The sequence below is a fragment of the Fulvia fulva genome, chromosome 1 (genome assembly GCF_020509005.1).
Source record: "Fulvia fulva chromosome 1, complete sequence".
In the NCBI taxonomy this organism is placed as follows: Eukaryota; Fungi; Ascomycota; class Dothideomycetes; order Mycosphaerellales; family Mycosphaerellaceae; genus Fulvia; species Fulvia fulva.
This window is the reverse complement of record NC_063012.1, coordinates 1,181,182-1,202,376: the sequence shown is the minus strand read 5'-3', so window position 1 is coordinate 1,202,376 and position 21,195 is coordinate 1,181,182.

Here is a 21,195-nt window from a genome sequence, read left to right as displayed (position 1 = left end):
GTACGTAAAGCTTCTTACGGAAGTAGACGACACCTTCCTGGAGCTCGCACTCGGACAGCGAGAAGCCCGGGAATGTCCTCGCGCCAGATCTAAGGGCCTGAACTAACTCTTGGGCGTCTATGTCGGCATCGTACGCTGTTCGTACTCGTGCCATGATGCCTTCGGGCTGCTCCTCATTATCAAACCCCTCAAAGTCTGATTCGGATGAGCCGTCGGTCGTTACTGAGCCCTCTTCATCGTCGTTCAAGTCCTCAGCGTCCGAGGCGTATTCTTCAGGCTCGGATTCATCGTCACTCTCGTCAAGGTAGGCAGGAGCGAGCACGAGAGTAGCAAAGGAAGCGGCGAGCGTAGGCTGGCCGTTCGATAGGTACTCTCGAAGCTCGGAAGAGAGGTTGTGCTCTTTGATGACTTGTTGCCCTGCGATTTGCCGGCCCCCTCTTCGATCAACTGGAGAGTCTCCAGGGCGGCGGGTAAGGGCGTCGGCCATCGAGTTGGCCTTGCCGGGCGTGTACGAGATCACGAAGTTGAACCGGGAGAGGAACTCGCTCCAGCGGGCCTGGCGACGATTGAGCAGCTTGCTCTTCATAAAGTAGACGAGGTTCTTATGGTCGGAGCTTACTTGGACGGGCATAGCAGAGCCTTCGAGCTCGGGGCGCCACTCTTCGAAAGCTTTGACGATGGCGAGAAGCTCCTTGTCGTAGATCTCGTAGTTACACTCCGTGGCGGTCAACTTCTTGGAGAGGAAGGCGACAGGTAACCAGGGGGATTCAGGCGAGCGGCGTTGTAGCAGGACACCGCCCACCACGCCGTCGGATGCGTCGGTCTCTACACGGGTCTCCAGTTCGAAATCGAAGTGCTGTAGAAGCGGGTTCTCAACAAACTTCGCTTTGAGCAAGTCAAAAGCCTCCTGGCATTCGTCGGTCCAGGCGAACTTCTCACCCTTGCGCGTGAGCTTCGTCAAAGGGCGTACCACGCCCGAAAATGCGTGGATGAAGCGGCGGTAGAAGTTGGCAAAGCCTAGGAAACCCTGGACCTCTTTGACGTTCGTAGGAGCATCCCATTCGACGATAGCGTCGATCTTCTCTTGGTCCATCTTGATGCCGTCTGCGGTAATGATCAAACCAAGGAACTTGACTTCGGTCTTCTCAAACTCGCACTTGTCGATATCGAGCTGCAAGCCGGCGTCTGCGAGCTTCTGAAGGACCTTACAGACGTGCTCGCGGTGCTCCTCCTTGGTCTCGCTGTAGACTAGGATGTCGTCGATGTAGGCAGTGCAGAACTGATCGAGGAACTCCTGAAGGATGTCGTTAATGAAGTTCTGGAAGGTACTAGGCCCGTTACAAACGCCGAAGGGCATAACGAGCGACTCGAACAGCCCGTAGCGAGTACGGAAGGCTGTGAGATACTCGTGTCCTTCTGCCATTCGTAACTTGTTGAACGCAGCGATGACATCGAGCTTGGTGAAGTACTTGGCCTTAGAGAGGCGCTCGAGCGTCTCCTGAATCAACGGTATTGGGTAGCGGTTCTTCTTTGTAACAGCGTTCAAGCCTCGGTAGTCTACGCAGAAGCGTAGACCACCGCCGGGCTTCTTGACGAACATGACGGGACTGCCAGCGCTGGAACGGCTCGCTCGAATGAACCCCTTCTTTAGGTTCTCTTCGAGGTATCTCTTGAGGACGATAAGCTCTTCTCGGGACATGGAATATAACGGTCCGAACGGTGTCTCTGCACCTTCTTCTAGCTCAATCTTGTGGTCGTGAGGGCGATGAGGAGGCAGCTCGTCTGCGGCTTTAGCATCGAATACGTGGAGGATGTGGTGTGCCCAAGGAGGGACCTTCGTAGCAGGGTCGGTAGGTGTACGCTTCTTGTCGAGCTTCTCGAGGGCGATGTCGATATCGCGGAGAGAGGCGGCGAAGACTTGAGCTTTGGGCTGCTTAGCAGCAGTGGTGAAGGCAGCGGCGTTCACCTGGAAGATCTTGGTATACTCAGGACCGCGCTGAGGCGGCGGAGAAGGCGGAGGTGCCGGAGGAACTTCTGGAGGGAAGCTGACAGTAAGGGAAGTCCAGTCGATGATAGGTCGGTGTCGTCTGAACCAGGGGAGGCCGAGGATAAACTTCTGATGCGGTAGGGACGTAAGGAAGCTGGTGATCGACATACGCTTGCCTCCGAGGGTGATTGACGTGTGTACAACATGAGTAATCTTACCAGTGGTAGTCTCCGTGCCGTCAAAGAGTTCAAGGGTGCGAGGGTACTTCAGTTCCTGGGGTTCGAGGTTGAGAGAGGTCGCGAGTTTATAGTCCATAAAAGACTCGCCTAGTGCGCCAGTGTCCATGAGAGTGAGATTGGAAGAAGAGAGTTTCTTTGAGCCGATATTTACATTCGTGACGAACGGTTTGCAAGCGTGGTCCTTGCCCGTCTCGTCGTACAGGTCTAGCTGTGCTGTATTGATCCTCAACTTCTTTCCTCTCTTCACTTTCGGTAAACGTTGTTCTTGGTCTTCATCGCGTCGATGAGGAAGACCTAGGCTTTTTCCTGCTCAGCGGGAGCAGCAGTAGCAGGCTCGATAGCGCCGACAGCGCCGCGAACCGGGTTGCGGGCGTTACGGGCAGCGAGCTGCGGACAGTTAGCTGCGATGTGGCCTGGACCGCCGCAGTAGGTGCAGAGTCCGGCCTGGCGACGGCGAAGCTTCTCTTCGGGAGTAAGCTTACCGTTAACGAGGCCCTGGACTCGAGGGACGGCGGCACCAGCGCTGAGATCCATAGCGTCACCTACAGAGACGGGAGGGAGAGCCGTAGGAGCGGCGGCGCCTAGTGGAGCAGCGAAGTGGCTTCCGGGACCACGAGGCTGACGACCTTGAGAACGAGAAGCGAGGAGAGAGGCGGTGTGTTTCATGTTGGAGTCGAGGCGCTGGCAGGTCTCGACGAGCTCACGGAAGCTCATAGCACCAACGTCCTTGTCCTCGAGGGCTCGAAGAAGCTCTGCTGACAAACCACGGCGGAGAGTGCTCTTCTTGGTCTCTTCGTTGTAGCCGGTGAACCCGATGTCGCGGTTGAAGGCCGCGAGGTACTCGGCGAAGCTCTTGTTCTTCTGGAGGAGGTTGTGGATGGCGTTCTGGGCGGTGGCTCTACGGTCTGGATCACCAAAGGCAGCACGGAGGTCCTGCATCAAGGTGAGGACGTCCGGGCAGCCGATAGTCTGCGTGGCGTTGTCGATGTAGTGTTGTACCTGAGCCGCGGCGTCTCCCCGAAGGAGGGAGAAGACGTACGTGACTTTGTCCTTCTCTTGCGGAAAGTGGTCGGCATTAGCCAACAGCTTGATGGTGAGATGTGTCTCAAATGCCTCAAACTTGCTCTTGTTGCCGTCGAACTCGTCTGGGTCGTTGACCTTCTTGGAGAAGTGCTGGCGGCGGTTGTCGTCGGCGTGCGGGGCGAGGTTCTGGAAGGTGTTCACAATACCTTGAAGGTATGTTGCTTGGTTGTTTGCTTGCTCGACCTGCTGGGCGGTCTCGCGGAAAGAGGAGACGGTGCGGTTGATGAGAGCGTAGGCGGTGTCGGGGTTGGCGTTTGCCCAGGCACCGAAGGCAGCGGCGTTCGAGAAGGGGATGTCAGTCCACTCACTGAAGTGGAATGGAGTGTCTTGGTTGTCGAGGTTGACACCTCTATCGGTGGCGTGGTCACCCATGAGGATGACTCGAGTGGTTGACGGTTTGTTGGTCTTTTGTGATGTCAGGGCGAGAGCCTGGCCTGTGAGATGTAAGGGTGAAAGCGAGAATGCAGGTGCGAAGTGCAGATGCAAAAGGGCATGGTATGATTGCTACACAAAACAAAAGACGAAGAAAGCAAGAGAGGCCTGGGGAAGGCCAGATATTTATACGCGACCCTCGCGAGTGCGTGTCCCCGCATCAACAGGGCTAACCCGTGCGAAGCCGCGCTTAGCAGCTTTGCTCAAAACCTTATTCCAACCTGCCCTACGTTCCGAGTCTTCCACGTGCTTCAAGGTTTGGTAGAGGGGTGAATCTGGAGGGCTGGGTCCCGTAGTGAATGTTGCGGGGCATGTGATTCTTGGCGTTCACACACCAAGCTGGACTGTCACTTCTTGACGACTTCTGAGCGCTCTGAGACTCTTCTGTCCCCACCTGTCAGGGCGAGAGCCTGGCCTGTGAGATGCAAGGGTGAAAGCGAGAATGCAGGTGCGAAGTGCAGATGCAAAAGGGTATGGTATGATTGCTACACAAAACAAAAGACGAAGAAAGCAAGAGAGGCCTGGGGAAGGCCAGATATTTATACGCGACCCTCGCGAGTGCGTGTCCCCGCATCAACAGGGCTAACCCGTGCGAAGCCGCGCTTAGCAGCTTTGCTCAAAACCTTATTCCAACCTGCCCTACGTTCCGAGTCTTCCACGTGCTTCAAGGTTTGGTAGAGGGGTGAATCTGGAGGGCTGGGTCCCGTAGTGAATGTTGCGGGGCATGTGATTCTTGGCGTTCACACACCAAGCTGGACTGTCACTTCTTGACGACTTCTGAGCGCTCTGAGGCTCTTCTGTCCCCACCTTCTGTACACTCTGTGGGGAGACCATGACAGCACCTTCTGTACACTCTGTGGGGAGACCATGACAAGGAGGGGTTTTTACTAATACGGTTTCCCCTCTATATATACGAAAACAAGATAGTATAGCTATATAGGCCAAAGGGCACTACAATAGCTTAATAAAATATCTATCTATCTATATATATCTACGGACCGCGTTCGCTATAGCCTTCCGTTCTTTACGTCCCTATCCCGCTCCTATTACTAGTATACTACTAGCTAGGGCCTATACTTAGAACTTTACTATTAGGGTTTATTACGTATCTAGCTACCGCTAGGCCTATAATCCTATCTTCTTTTTAGGCGCTATAGATCGAAGGCGTGTCGCAATCGCCTAGTACGCCGCGCGGATATCGCTTCCTACCTTACTATTCGCCGTCTAGAGCGTATAGCCTATAGCGAGCTATTAGAGGTAAAGGTCTAGTAGCGCGATCTACGTATCCGCTTCTAGGACCTACGTCGGTATAGTACGGTATACTCCGGTCGCCCTACGTAAATATTCGTTCTATACGTTTTAAATCTACTTCATCTAGCTAGTCGCGTAGGGTAGATACTAGACTAGTACCCTAAAGGTAATCGCCGGTTAGACGATAGAACTATATAGCTAGCGTACCTTTACGAAGGCTACGCCCTATATAGAGGCCGCGAGGCGTATAAGTAAGGCTTTATTCTAGTCTCCCCGCTACCGGAGCTACTTTAGGTAGGCGTACTACCGGAGTTACGTATCTACTTAGAATCCTAGGACCCGGATAGATAGCTATAGAGTAATCTAGCTTACGCCGGTCCCGGCCCCGATCATAGCTTAGAGGTTATACTTCTTTAGGGTCCCCGTAAGGTAGATTATCTAGTACTTCTTAGGTGTAAAGACTACCCCGTATCGCGCTACCTAGTCGTTATATACCTCGAGCGCCGCTTCGAGTTAGCGGTAATTAGTCTCGGTTAAGTCGCTATATATTAGGATGTTCGTGTCGTTAATAAAGTCTATATAGGAGTTAGTACCGCCGGCGCTTCCTCTAAGTAGCGGGAGGAGCGTAGATACAAAGAAAAGGAAGAGGATTAAAGAGAGCGATAAGCCCTACGGGATCCCTATTTCTATAGGCCGTATCTAAGGTTTACGCTACTCCCCTAGTACGAGCTATATAGACCGGTTACTAAGGAAGGACTTAACGAACACGACGAGCTAGCTAGGTAGACCTTTCGCCCGGAGGTTATAGAGTAGTCGGGCGTAGGAAACCTTATCGAACGCCTCCGAGATATTAAGGGATAGTAGGGTAGCGACCTATTATCGGTATATTACCTAGATTATATAAACCTATTCCGTAATAAGTTCTAGGGCGGTCGTTGTAGACCGCCCTAGTCGGGCTCCTATCTACTCGGCTAGGAGGAGCTAGTACTCCTTAGCTAGCTTAGAGATACGATCGGCTACGATACGCTCTAACGCCTTACTAATCGTACTAAGTAGGGCTATTAGGCGGTAGGCCTTCCTAACGTTATATCTAGCCTTACCCTCCTTACGGAGGACGACTATACTCGAGTACCGGAAGGGGGTCGGTACGTATAACTACTAGAGGTATACCGTAAATAGCCCCGCGAGGTACGGGGCGAGCGTCTAGCGGTAGTACTTAAGGAAACGGTTAGAGATCTTATCTAGTCCTAGGGCCTTATCTAGTAGCGCCGCTTTTAGTACTATTAGTACCTCCGCCTCCGTTACTTCTTAGCTAGCCTCGAGCTCCGTTAGGTATATAAAGCCTTCGATATCGTCGAGTCGGGTAGTAACCGGGGGAGGGAAGAACGCCTCTACTAGCGCGTCGGCTCTACCTTACTAGGCTTCCTAGAGGACCTCTTATCTATTACGGATAGGTAGGAACTTGTTATAAGTAGGTATAAGTACGTAGTCGGGTAAGGTATAAGTCGAATAGATATTCTATCTAAGGGAGGCGCGGAGGGCGCGAGAGTTATATACGGGCGCTAAGCCGCTAGTCGGATTAGTTAGCGGGCGCGAGGTCTAGGTACGTACCCGCGGGTTTAAGTAAATATACGCCGGTACGGTAATACTACCCCCCCCTCTTAGAGTGCGCTCCGGAGTACTCTCCTCTCCTCTTATATCTTTCGTCTCTATTATATCTCCTATTACCTTCGTAAACACCTTATTATCTATTAGACTATACGTATCGCTCTCTTTCTTATAAGCCTAGAGGCCTCGTTCTACCGGTATTAGAGTTATCGCTACTTATACTATTTAGCGCGCTATACGTATACCTATAGTATTCTTATTCGGTATCTAGTCTATAGGTAGTTAAAAACTAGGTAGCTTAGTCGCTCTCGGGTAGTTATAGTAAAAGTCGGCTACGGAGGCGGCGGTAGTCTCGATAACCTAGTCCGTAGCTTTATAGGATAGCTTATTATATCTAATATATTTTACTAAGTATTCCTAATATAGCTACTTGCCTCCTACCGGTATTAGTCCTCGCGGCTATCTCTTCTTATAGTCTAGAATTTGCTTAACTTCCTATTAATCGGGTTTGGCGGGATCGGCTTCGTATTATTCGTCGTCGACAATTCGGATCGGTAGTAGTACGGGTTATATCTGTCCTATAACCGGCGTATAAACTAGTATAAGAAGGTGTAAGTAGAAGCAATTATCGATATTTAAAGTAGGTAGGAGCTCTACTTTATAAGTATTACCTAGTAGCACCTCCGTAATTACGTACGGTCTAGACTACTTTACGTCTATCTTAAGAGAAGGTCTCTCTATTATCTAGTTCTTAGTGCTTACCTATACTTCGTCGCCTTTGGCGTACCGTAGTATAGGTATACGCGTCTAGTTTACGTACTTAGCTTAGACTACTTATACTAAGGCTATCTACTATCGTAAGTATTAGTATATCTCTTATATCTTAGCCGTAAACTTGTCCGCGGACTCGGCGTCTAGTCGCTATTTATATAGTATTAGTAGTATAGGCAAGTCTAAGTCAAGCTTAGAGAACCTTAGATTACGCCTAGTATTAGTATATAACGGTAAGACGCCTATTATTACGGACACTATATTGTTTACTATAAATTTAGCTAATAAAATCTAATCTAGCTAGTCGTCCTAGGTATAGTTAACAAAGATACGTAGGTATTACTCTATTACTTTATTCGTGTTCTCCGACTGTCTATCTATTTCTAGGTAGAACGACGAAGATAGCTTTCGACTAATACTAAGTAGCGCGTATATCCTACGCTAGAATACGGAAATCTATTACGTACTACGATCCGAGACAATAGACTTCGGGAGCCTATATCTACTAAACACGTACTTAAAGAATACTAGTACGTAATACTCTACTATTATCGAGGTAATAGGAATGATATATCGCTCCTTAGTTAAGCGGTATATAACGGTTATAATATTCTCGTACGTTTGTCCGTCGACTACGCTTATTCCCTTCGGTAGTTTAACTATAAAGTTAATAGAGATATCCTCCTAAGCGCTAAATAGTACTAGTAGCGGTCTTAATAGCCCTAGGTACTAGATATTAGTGTTCTTATTTATACGGTAAGCGCGGTAGGTACGTATATAGCTCTTATTAAATCGTACGATACCTAGCTAGGTATAGTTACGAGCTACTAATTTATACGTCTTCTCGTCCTCTAAGTAACTAGCTACTATATAGTCGTAGAAAGCCTATACGATACGAGTACGTACCGGGATTTCACCTTTATCTAGATTGTCTTCTAACTCCGGAGGAACGAATAGGCTATAACTACTATATATATTCTTAATATATATTATACCTCTAACTAGGACTATATAACGGTTATCGATACGGTACTTCCTTAGTAAGGTATATAGATCATCTCGTTCTAGCTATTAAACGGCTTCCTTAGCCTCTAGTTATATATAGAGTCCTCGAATAGCGGTCGTAAGTAGGGTTATAACGTTATTATTATATACCGATAATACTCTAGTAGACGATAGGCTTAGGATACGATCTAGGCCTAGTAACACCTAATACTACTATTAGTTACGTAGGTTATCTAGGTCTCTAGGCTTCGGCAAGTCCTATAAACGTCGGGTTAAGCTGTCTAGCTTAGTACCTTAAACTCCTAGCCTATAGACGATCTTAAAGAAGAACTACGAGAGAAACTCGGCCTAGCGAGCTTGTCTACGGTTCAATTACTTCGTACTTATAAACTATTCGAGGTTCTTATAATCGGAGTATATAAGCGTCGGCTTGTCCTTAGATTCCGGGTCTAGTAGATTCTTATAATCGTCGGTACCGTATTCGTTAATAGTTAGCTCCGGTCGCTATTCCTCGAAAGCTTATATAATAGCTAGGAGCTCCTTATCGTAGATGTCGTAGTTATATTACTAGGGATCTATCTTCTTAGATATATAAGCGATAGGATATAATACTCCTCGCTCGTTACGTTATAAGAGTACTACTACTATTACGTAATCTAAGGCATCTGTTTCTAGAATAGTCTCTCGTACTAGGTAGAAGTATTTCAAGGTAGGCGTATCGATAAATGCTTACTTTAATGCCTCGAACGCCTATTAATATACTAGAGACTAGTTATATAGGACATTCTTCCTCGTAAGCTTCGTTATAGGTAAGTAGATCTTACTAAAATCCTTAATAAACCTACGGTAGAAGTTAGTAAACCCTATAAACGACAAGATATCGGTAATATTCGCGGGTATAGGCCAATTCTTAACGCATTTAATCTTAGCTAGGTCCATCTTAATGCCCCTATTTATGATAATAACACCTAGATAAGTAGTCTCGTGTCTAAAGAACTCGTATTTGTTAATATCTAACTAGAGCCCGGCAGTATCTAGCTTTCGTAGAACCTTTAGGATATATTAGATATACTCTTCTCTTGTCTTACTAAAGACAAGTACGTTATTAAGGTAATATAATACGAAGTCATCTAGAAACTCCCTTAGTATATTGTTTATAAATAACTAAAACGTTCCTAGTATATTATATAGTCCAAAAGGCATAACTACGTACTCAAACTACCTATATCTAGTAGTAAAGGCCGTTTTCTACTCGTCTCCTACTATAATACGGATATAATTAAACATAGCGATAACATCTAGCTTAGTAAACTGTTACGCGCTAGTAATACGATCTAAGGTCTCTTAAAATAGTAGAATCGGGTAGCGACTCTTCGTCGTAAGCGTATTTAGAGCTCTATAGTCTACGTATACTCGTAGCCCTCTACCCGGCTTTTTGACTATTAGAATAGGTACTACTACTAGTAACACGCTTCTCTAAATAAAACCTTTCTTAAGTTAGTCGTCGATCTACTTCTTAATCACCTCGTTCTCTCGTATAGAGAAGGAGTATAGTCTTCGAAATAGCGGTGTCTAACTATTCTTTAGCTTAATCTTATAGTCTACGCTAGGCCGTCGCGGTAGGACCTTATCTACTTCCTTACGGCTAAATAGCCTAGCTATTTCCCTAAACTCTACTAGTAACAAAGGGATAGGATCCTAGTCTTTGTCCTTACCGTTTATAAAACGTTAATAGTCGTTAGCTAATATAGTAGAGGCGTTAAGTTACCGCTAGGTATAGTTACCCTAGGGCTCCTCCTATCTATCTATATTTTCTTAAGTGTTAGTATCTACTAACATCGCCGCGCTACCTCCTAGTACTAGCTTCGCTCTTATACCGAAAGCCTTTAGTATATACGCGGATAGCGGGTCTTACGCGACTTACTTATTAAGATTTTCTTTCGGATTAAACATCTATATTATATATACTTTATAGCCCTTCCTCCGGCTTATACGCCGAAGTGCTTCTATATTAATAGGCTTAATATCGATCTCCGGCTTAGTCTCGACCTTTAGTTCTTTCTTCGTTCGACGCGCTAGGCGCTTAAGTATTTCAACCCTATTAGCGGGTAGTAGCTAGCGGATATAGTAAGACGGTTCCGGTTTATCGTAGGTATCGACGGTATATCTTATTACTACCTTCGTCGTATACGTCTCCTATACTACTATAGGTTCGTCTTTATCCTCTACGTAGGGTTTAGCGTAATTAGATAGAGCTTAAGGTCGTAAACTCTCTAGTATTAGTATCTCGGTATAAAGAACGCCTCTTAGTATAATACCCTTATCTTTAATAGACTATACGTATACTAGTTTAGTTCCGAGTATATAGTTCTATCGACAATATAGTAAGAATAGAGTTATAGTTCCTAACGTATAGTAGAACGTAGGTTAATACTCGTCGTACTAGGGACGGCCGAGGACTATATCGGTCTCTAGTAATACGTAGTAGCTAGACCTAGTCTCTACGTAGTTACTAATCTAAATCTATACCGTTGTTCTATAAGTAATAAGGTTACTTATTACGAGACAGCCCTTTTCTATAAACTGCCTCGTAATATAGTATTGTCGGCCGTACGCCCGCGCGCTAGCGGCCGCTAGTGCCCGCTAGCGCAATTCGCGCTACTTTATCTTCTCGCGCCTCTCGCGCTCTCTTAGATAGCTCGCGTAACTATATATGTCTTTGCCCGACCCTATTATAGTACTCTCGCCCGTAATAGTTAGTTACGCCTACCTACGAGTAGAGAGCTAACCTCTACGTACGATACCGAGACCGCCCGAGATAGTACGATAGTACTAGACCGTACGATTAATTCGCGATAATAGAGAACGCCGACGAGGCCTCTCGACGCCCTCCCCTACGACCTTTAAGTATACGACCTAGCGCTACTATTTAGCGATAGCAACACCTATAACGTACGCCCTCTGTCTTAGCCGAGTTACTAACCGGAGACCCTTAGAACCTAGAACTTTAGAACTAGCTTAACTCGATCCTTAGCGATAGTATATATCTAGACCGCGTAAGTAGGATATAGTATAAGTAGGGAAACAGAATAGACAGGTCTACTCTCTCTTATCTATATATACCCGATTTATAAATTCCTATAACTAATAATACGCCTTAGTCTTTAATACGATACGAGGGTAGTAGGGTAGAAGGTAAAAAGCTAGTACGACCGGGTATCGAAGATACTCGTCTCTCGTCTTACGAAGACGATAGTAAAGGTATCGACTTTATATAGATAGATTTGTTATTCCCCTATTCTAGGACCCTATTCGGCCTATATAGGTATATATCTATTATTATATATAAAGGGAAACCCGAATAGGTAAAAACCCTTCCCGCCCCCGACTTCTCCTTATCTAGATTAGCTTTCTCTCTAAACGTACGTAGTCTATATCACTACCCCGTTAGCCCCCGCTCCTAGCCGGTCTCGTTACGCTACGTCGTATCCTCTCTTCCTATACTACTCCTACTAGGCGGTACTGTTCTAGCTAGCCCTTCTCTAGTATCTAGTTCGTAATACGCCGTAGGACCTTAGCGTTATTAAGAAGTGCCCTAATCGTCCGGTTCCTCGCCTTTACTATCTACTCCCCCCTTCCTAGTAACCACCTCGGATAGATAAGGAGTACGTACCGTACGTTCTAGGAGCGATAGCCGTAGGGGTAGCTAGTATTTATATATCCTAGAACCTTCCTCTATAATAGGTACCCCTAGAGGCCGATGTGTTCGCTTCGTAGTTAGGTTACTATACTACTCTATACCCTCGTAAGGCGGTAGTAGATAAGCTTTAGGGGGTGCTTAACCGTAGATTTCGTAGCTAACTATTCCTTAGGTTATCCCGCTAGCTAAGGGCGTCTACTATGCCCTACAACCTAGTTATTCCACCTCTCTTTCTATAGTTGCTCTATAAACGATTTCTTACCTTCCTATTATATAACTAGCTATTCGTCCCTTACCCGGTAGTTCGGCTCGTTTCCGGGTCGAATGCCCTTATACGCTAGTACTAATTCGCGGGCCCTTACGACTATACTAGCGATAACCTTCTATACTAGGTACTATACCGACTTGCCTAAGTAGGAGGTCCGTAGTCCCTAGATATATAGGTCGATTAGCGGTATAGCGGTCTCGTACTTAAGCATCCTCGTTAGTATCGACTTATATGCCCCGGTGACCTTCCTTAGGCATTAGTTTTAGATCTTCGCTAGCGGCGCGACGAGTCCCTTCGATAGGTAGGCCCTCTCGCCTAAGGACTATACTTAGCTACTATAGGTAAGGACTGGCCGTATAATAGCCGTATATAGAAGTCGTGACTACCGGAAGTCCGCCCTCTATATAGACGTAGTAAGCCTCTAGTATAATGCTATATTCTGTTTAGCTTTCCGTAATATTACCTATACGTACTTCCTCTACCGTAGCGCCGGGTCTACCTATAGTCCGAGGATCCTAAGCTGATTTACCGGGTTAGTCGTGTGCCCCTATATCTAGATAGAAGCTTATATATTATAGAACCGTGGCCGGCGCGTAAAGTGTATTAGATTGTACTTTTCTAGGGCAAACCGAGCCCCGTGCCTCCTAGCCTAGTCCTCGCAGATCTTGTGCTTCTCTTCTAGTAGCCTATAGTTCTCCTTAGTCGAGGAAGACTACGCTAGGATGTTTATATCGTCTACGAAGCCGCTCGTAGCGGTGTTCTAGGATTCTAGGGCTAGGAGTAGCGTCGCTATAAAGAAGAGGAACAGAATAGGTACTAGCGTTAAGCCTTACGGGATTCTAGTATAGACTACTTAAAATAGGCTTCTATACTAGCCGACTAGGATCGACGTACTACGGTTTTAGAGGTAGGACCGTACAAAGTTAATAAGCTACTTAGGGAGTCCTTTCGACCTTAGGATATAGAGTAGCCGCGGGTATAACACGTAGTCGAAGGCTCCCGATATATCTAGACTAAGTAAGGATACTACCTTGTCCCTATTCTTATACTAGATAGCCTTTACCTAAGAGGTAATAAGTTCTACCGCGGATAGCGTCGATCGCTATAGGCGCGTACCTATCTAGGTGTCCGGGAGTAGGGAGTACTCCTCTACCGCCTCGGAGAGTCTCGTTATAACTAGCTTCTTAAGCGCCTTCCTAAGAGTATTAAGGAGCGTAATTAGGCAGTACGACTACACCTATATATAGTCTTCCTTTTATAGCTTACGTAGGACTACTATCGTCGATTGTTTAAATACTATCGGGTAGTATCCGGTCTATAGGTAGGCGTTAAAGATCGCTACGACTACTAGGGCTAGTTAATCTCTATACTTCTTTAGTAGCTCGTTTAGGATCCTATCCGGCCCCGGGGCTTTCTTCGCCGGTAACTTTCTAAGTATAGCGGTAAGTTCTCCCTCGGATACACCCTATTAGACCGCGATACTAGGGGCTAGGGGGGTAGGGCTATTTATGTCGCTTAGATTAGCCTCGAATAGGGGTAGGAAGAACTTACTAGCTAGTAGACGCGCCTTAGCCTCGGGGTTACTAACCGGGCTACTAGGCGATTATAGCGCTAGGATAGAGAAGGAGGGGCCCTATATAGGGTCCTATCGGGCCTATTTCGCTAGCTTCTATATCCTCGCTAGCTTGCCGGCGATTACTTCTACTATAGCCCTCTAGCCGACTACTTTCTCCCTCCGTATTATAGCTTTCTTCTATTAGTATGCCTCTCTATATACGTTCTAGGCCTCCTCGCTATATCTGCTCGTCTATACCCGGCGGGCTCTCCTTACTTCTCTTACTACCGTAGTATACTCCGGCGTCTAGTATAGTTTAGACTATGTCGTTAGTTAGGTAAGCGGAACGTAAAGTGAGGTCGCTTTTCTTATTTCGTCTATTAACCCCTAGACTGCTTTGTCTATCTCGTCTTTACTATTATATTACTACTACGCGATCTAGACTAGCCTCTTAGAGTTATCGAGGTACGCCTAGATATTAGCCTAGTAGGCCTTTCCCTAGTTTAGCTTAGGGGTTCTCGCTAGTATATATTATATCTATATCGTAATAGAGGTCCTAACTAGTATATAGTCTAACGACGCCTCGAGTTTATGTTCGATCCTATAGTAGGTTACTATATAGTAGTAGCTATCTAAGATCTAGGAGAGGTCGATCGTACCTAAGAGTCCCCCTCTCTTCTAGGTAACTAGGTCCTTCGGGGTATTAAGGGTAATTACGTTACTCGCTATTAAGTCGAGTACTTCGTCGGCTATAGGGTGCGGCTATATAAGGCTTTCCTAGGAAGGGTAGTATATATTAAAGTCTCCTACTATATTACGGGTAGCCCGTGACCCCTTACTATAGCTACGTCGGCCCGGCTAAACCGCGGACCTTCCGTATAAGGTTAGCGCGGCTTAGCTTTACTTTATAACTTCGCCGCGCCTCGCGCTCCTCTTTCGTAGCTTCGTAGAATAATAACTATCTCGTTCGGACCCTATAGTACGCGCGCCCTTATAGTTTGTTCTACTACCCTACCTAGATCGCGGATCTAGGTAAGGGACGCGTAATAATAGGAATAGATAGAACCGTAGGACTCGAGAACGCGTAGAGTCGTATTAGAACATAGAATACGGTAAGGCGTATAGCGCGTAGATACCTAGAGAACGTAACGCGGCGACATTATTAATAGGTAGTCGCGTACTCGTAGATAGTTAGGATATAGGCACCGTTACGCCTCTCTAAACCTAGATAATATAACTTTATAAATAGCGAACGGCGGTATACTACCGCTACCTAAGCCTAAGGGTAAAGGTAAGTAGCGTATATCTCTTTTCCCCGACCTCTCCTCTTTTCCTTAGAGTTAGATATAGGACGACAACCGGCGGGTTATAGTAGACACCGGTGTCGCGCTATAATAAGAGATTGATAAAGCTTACTAGAAGGCCTTCGAGCGAGAAGAAGGTAGTAAGATTGACTTTATAGAACTGTTCGAGTTCAAGCTCGAAGAGAACCTAGGCGGCGACCTAGACGAGGTATATCTATTACTCGACGAGGCAGAACACATTCTCGTATCCGAATACTAGAATATTACCCTAGACAACCTTACGACCCTTATATCCTAATACCCGAAGACTACCTATAACTTCGTACTATAAGTAGTTAATACGGCGATTACTAAGGGTAGACAACTCGATATAATAGAGCGAGCTAACGACCTCTAGAACACCTAGTATACTACGCTATATACCGAATACGACCGCGTCTATAAGATACTACGAAGTAAAGAGCTTGTTATATAGAAAATGGTAGTAGATCTTAAGAGTAAGAAGGATTACGACCTAGCTAAGTTATAAGAGCTAGAGAAGAAATATAAGGAAGCTAATAACCTATATAAGTAGTTTAGCGAGATCTACGAGAAGGAGAAGAAGAAGGCATAAGATGCTAAGGCGAAGAACTAGGCCCTATAACAAGAAGTCGATAACCTAAAGGCTCGGCTTAAGGTAGGAGACACTATATAGAACGGAGGTAGGGGCCGCTTAGGCCGCCGACCCTCTCGTTCCCGCCTACGCGAGACCTTACTCGAGTAGCTATTACGTAGGTATCGCGAAGCTACTAGTAGAGGTGGCGGTAGCGGTAGTAGTAATAACGATAGAGACTACGATAACCGTAGTAATAATAGCCGAGGACGGGATAACGACCGTCCGCGACTAGGACCTAATAATAATAGTCGTGACTCGAGAATACGTAATACCCGTACCTAGACACTACTAGTTAACCTTCTAGAACGTCTCTTTACTATTAACCGTACCCTTACTTACGGCATAGAGATCGGTAAGGGTGTGCCTAACCCTAAGTACTTTAAGAACAATAACGACCCTAATTTCGATAGCTAGTATAGTAGTATTCTCCTAAAGCTAACTATAGTAACCTTCCGTACTAAGGTAGATAGTCTACGCTTCGTATATAGGTAGACGTAACGTGATCCTTAGCGAAGTATTAAGCCGAGGATCCCTATGCCTAGATAGTAGTCCTTTAACGAGTTCAAGACTAGAGAAGAGTTATTAGATTAGATAATACGCTAATATAGTATACGTAATAAAGGAACTAAGGCTATAGTTAACATTACTACCTATAAGTAAGAACAAGGCGAAACCTTTATAGCCTTCTATACCCGCTACTCGAAGTTACGCGCCTAGATATTATAGACCGATAAGACCGAGCTTATACTATTCCGTAACCGACTAAACCGTAAGTACTTTATTAAGACCTTCGGCGACCGCGAAGTCGACCGCCGCCTAGATAGTATATAAGACGTTATCGAGGAGTATACCGTACTAGACGAGAGCTTCTACGAGACAGATCGACTATACCCGTAGAAGGAGCGCCCCCGTAGTAATAGTAACTCGAACGGTAATAGCGGCTAGAATAACTAGAATAACGGTAACGTAGTTACTAGTACCGCTACCGGTATAGTAGGTGCCTTAGTATAGCGCCTACTATAGTACGCTAGTACTAAGAAGAAGGAGGATCTGCCGACATATCTATAGAACCTACCTACGCTTAACCGTAAGTAGCGCGAAGACCTTAAGAAGTAGGGTAAGTACTACCGCTACCGTATAGGTTCTTACGTATCGACTAACCCTAAATGCCTAATATATAGGTACGATAGCGACTATTGCCCACCGCGTCTACGTAATACTACGCCGAATCCGAACGCGAACCTTAGTTCCCTAGCCGCCGATCCGTAGTAGGGAAATAGCACGACCGCTACCTAAGCGTAGTAGATAGCGGTTACCCGAACTTCCTAGGATAGAAAGAGTATAAGATTAAGAGACACGGAATGTAAGAGACGGTAATAGACTATAGTAAGGAGCTTAAGATATCGGTATACGTACTAGATAAACAATAGCTAGCTATATACCCTTATATAGTGTTACCCGTAATAATATAATATAGAAAGGCTCGAGGCCTTATAGATTTTACTTCTACCTCTCTCTTTCTTGACTAGAAATTTATACGCAAATATATAATACCCCTAATCCCTTTGACGTAAAGCCGACGACCAATACTAGGAGATAGAACGGCTACTACACGGCAGATTATATACGCGGCCCTTATAGACGTAGTTATTAGCGATTATTACGAGCAAATGTTATACTACGTTACCGACCTCGAATATAACATCGTCTTTAGCCTACCGTAGCTTATAGCGTACAACCTAAACATCTTCTAGGAGACAGGCGAGGTGGCATTTAGATCGGATTACTACTTTGGTCACTGTCTATAGAATAAGACATCGATAACAGTGTAATCCCTAAACTATCGCGAGAAGAAGAAGTAGGCACTAGTACGGTACGGACTAGAGCCCTTTACTAGAGAAGTAGCGAGCTTTATAGTAGGAGGGGCGGAGCTGAACGTCTTATTTTATGAACTAGAAGACATAGACGATAAAGAAGTAGACTACTAGGGCGTTTCTTAACGCGCGTAGGGAATATACGCGTACCGGCCTAGGGCTAAGTGCTTCTACATTATACCTACTAGGCGTAAGAGCGACGACGGAGAGCTTAAGCTAAGTATAATAGCTACTAATAATCTAGACCAATTCTTAAACAAGCAGTTTAATTATAACCCGAAGGAGAAGTTGCCGCCGATATACTACGATATTACGGACGCTTTCTTAGTCAAGGATTATAAAGGACTCCTACCTTACCGACTAGGCGTAGATCATAAGATTCATATTAAGCCTAATAGTCTATAAGAGACACTATACCGCAAGCCCTACGGCCTAGCTAAGAAGGAGAACGAGATAGTTAAGAAATGGCTAGACGAGTAAATATCTAAAGGGAAGGTACGGAAAGTAGGGCAAAAGACGAGCTAGTCTCCTATACTAGTGCTAGTAGTACGTAAGCCTAGAGGTAGGCTACGTATTTGTATCGACTATAGAGGATTAAATACAATTACTATCAAGAACCGGTATCCGATTCCCTTAATATAAGAGACGCTTAACCGTATATACGGTAAGAAGTACTTTACGAAGCTAGACATTATAGTAGCCTTTAACAAGTTACGGATAGCTAAAGGGCACGAGTAGTTAACGGCGTTTATAATACGATACGGCATCTACGAGTGTCTAGTGCTATTATTTGGCTTATGTAACAGACTAGCATCGTTCTAATTATATATTAACAAGGTCTTATAAGAACACCTAGACGACTTTGTGTCGGCCTACCTAGATAACGTACTTATCTTTAGTGACACCTTAGAGGAGCACATTAAACACGTACGGAAGGTTCTTACTAAGCTACGCGATGTAGGACTTATAGTGGACATCGATAAAAGCGAATTCTACTAATAGAAGGTGAAGTATCTTAGGCTAATTATAACCCCTAACGGCATCGAGATAGACCCCGAGAAACTCGAATATATTTAGACATAGGAAGCTCCTAAGAACCTAAAGGATGTCTAGGCCTTCCTTAGATTTGCCAACTTCTATAGGCGGTTTATCGAAGCATTTTTGCGTATAGCTACTCCTCTTATAAACCTGACCAAGTCGGACGGACTAAGTAATTATAAGAACAGAAGGATTCAATAGTCACTAGATTACTAACGAGCCTTTAACAATTTGATAGCTACGTTTAGCAAAGCCGGCATACTCGTATATTATGTACTAGGTAGGGAAACGGTAGTAGAGACAGATTCTTTAGATTTTATAAACACCGGCGTGCTTTCGTAGTATAACGAGAATGGTGTGCTACATCCTATAGCCTTCTACTCGAAGAAGTTAAGTCTATAGGAGTGTAATTATGAAATCTATAATAAGGAACTATTAGCTATTATTAAGGCTTTTAGGGAATAGAGCCCCGAGTTCGCCTACGAGTTAGATAATAAGGACTTATAGCTAGTCAAGATTTATACCGACTATAAGAACCTAGAATACTTTATAAAGCAAAGTAGCTAAATCGGCGACAAGCGCGTTAGGCTAAGTTCTTATTATAGTTTAACTTTAAGATAATATACCGTCTAGGACTTTAAGGTATAAAGCTAGACAGCCTAACGAGACGTAGCTAGGACCTTCTATAAGGGGTAAACGACCCTCGGAACTAGTATTAGTATTAGACATTACTACCTCCTAAGCGATTCCTTAAGATCGCCTTACTATAGGCAATAGTAGAAGATGCGCCGGAAGAAGAGGAACTAGTATAGCTAAACCCTAAAGCTGAAGAGTTTATACCTATAGAACGAGATACGCCTACTAAATAACCGGCGACGCGTAAAAGTTAACGGGAAGCCGAACTCGAGTATCGAATGTCGACGGCGTACGTAACTAATAACGAGCTTAAGACCGCGATTAAGAACCTATAGAAAGACCGTACTCCTACACTACTATAGAGAGCAAAGATTCACCTAGTACACTATAAAGTTAATAGCGACCTACTATATATTCGAAATCAATACGACGGCTAGAGCTTATAGGTACTAAATGACCAAGCCTTATAGACTAGGATAATCAAGATAAACTATAACGCTCTAGTAGTAGGCTATCTAGGACGAGCTCGTACTTATAAACTCGTAGTACGTAGATTCTACTAGCCTAGATTAGCGAGATCCGTACGTAGATATACCGCAAATTACCGTACCTACTATATAACAAAATCTCTACACTCCTAGCTACTAGGATTATTATAGCCACTTCCTGTTCCAGATCGACCTTAGAAACATATTATAGTCGACTTTATTATCGGACTCCTAGATAGTACTCTTAACGGTATAGTCTATAATAACATTATAACCGTTACTAATAGGCTTACTAAGGAAGTCGAGCTGATCCCTATTAGCGTAATAATAGTATAGAATACGGCAAGGCTTTTCCTTAAACATATGTTCTGTCGGCGCGGGTTTCCTAATACTATTATATTAGACCGTAGTAAGTAGTAGGTTACTACCTTCTAGAAGAAACTCTATAAGATGCTCCGTATAAATCGTAAGCTAAGTTCTTCGTATTACCTAGAAACTAATAGATAGTTAGAACGTACTAACTAGGTAATAGAATAGTATCTCTATATATTTACTAATAAGGCATAGGATAACTAGGTAGAATAGCTATGCCTTACTTAGTTCGCGATCAATAATTACCTATCTAAGACTTCTAGTGTGTCGCCGTTCTACGCTACCTTAGGCTATAACCCTAAGTTTATAGAGCGAGTTAACCTAAACGCTAGAAAGGAGGGAGGACTAACTACTCTCTAGCGACTAGATACGCGATCAGTAGAAACCTTTATACGTCGAATTTACGAGCTTTATAAGCACCTTTAAGAGAATATACAAATGTTATAAGCTCTCTAAGTAGAAGTAGTAAACCGCTAGCGAAGCATTCCTCTAGACTATAAGGTAGGTAATTAGGTGTATCTTAGTACTAAGAACATCCGTACGACTCGTTTTATATTATTCTCGGCCCTAGGGTGCTTATACCCGACCGCCGCTAGCTAGTTCCGGTATAGACTAGCCTTACGGTCGCCGTAGAATCTTAGGGCGACGGTTCTATTTATAATTGCCTTGTTTTTCGCTAGTTTCCGCTATAGGCATTCCGCGCTATACGATAGGTAGTACCCCGGATAGTTCGCGTACCGTCTCGTAGCCGATATATAGTCCCTAGATATATAGATAGATAGATAGATTTGTTATTCCCCTGTTCTAGGACCCTGTCCGACCTATATAGGTATATATCTATTATTATATACAAAGGGAAACCCGAATATATAAAAACCCTTCCCGCCCCCGACTACTCCTTATCTAGATTAGCTTTCCCTCTAAACGTA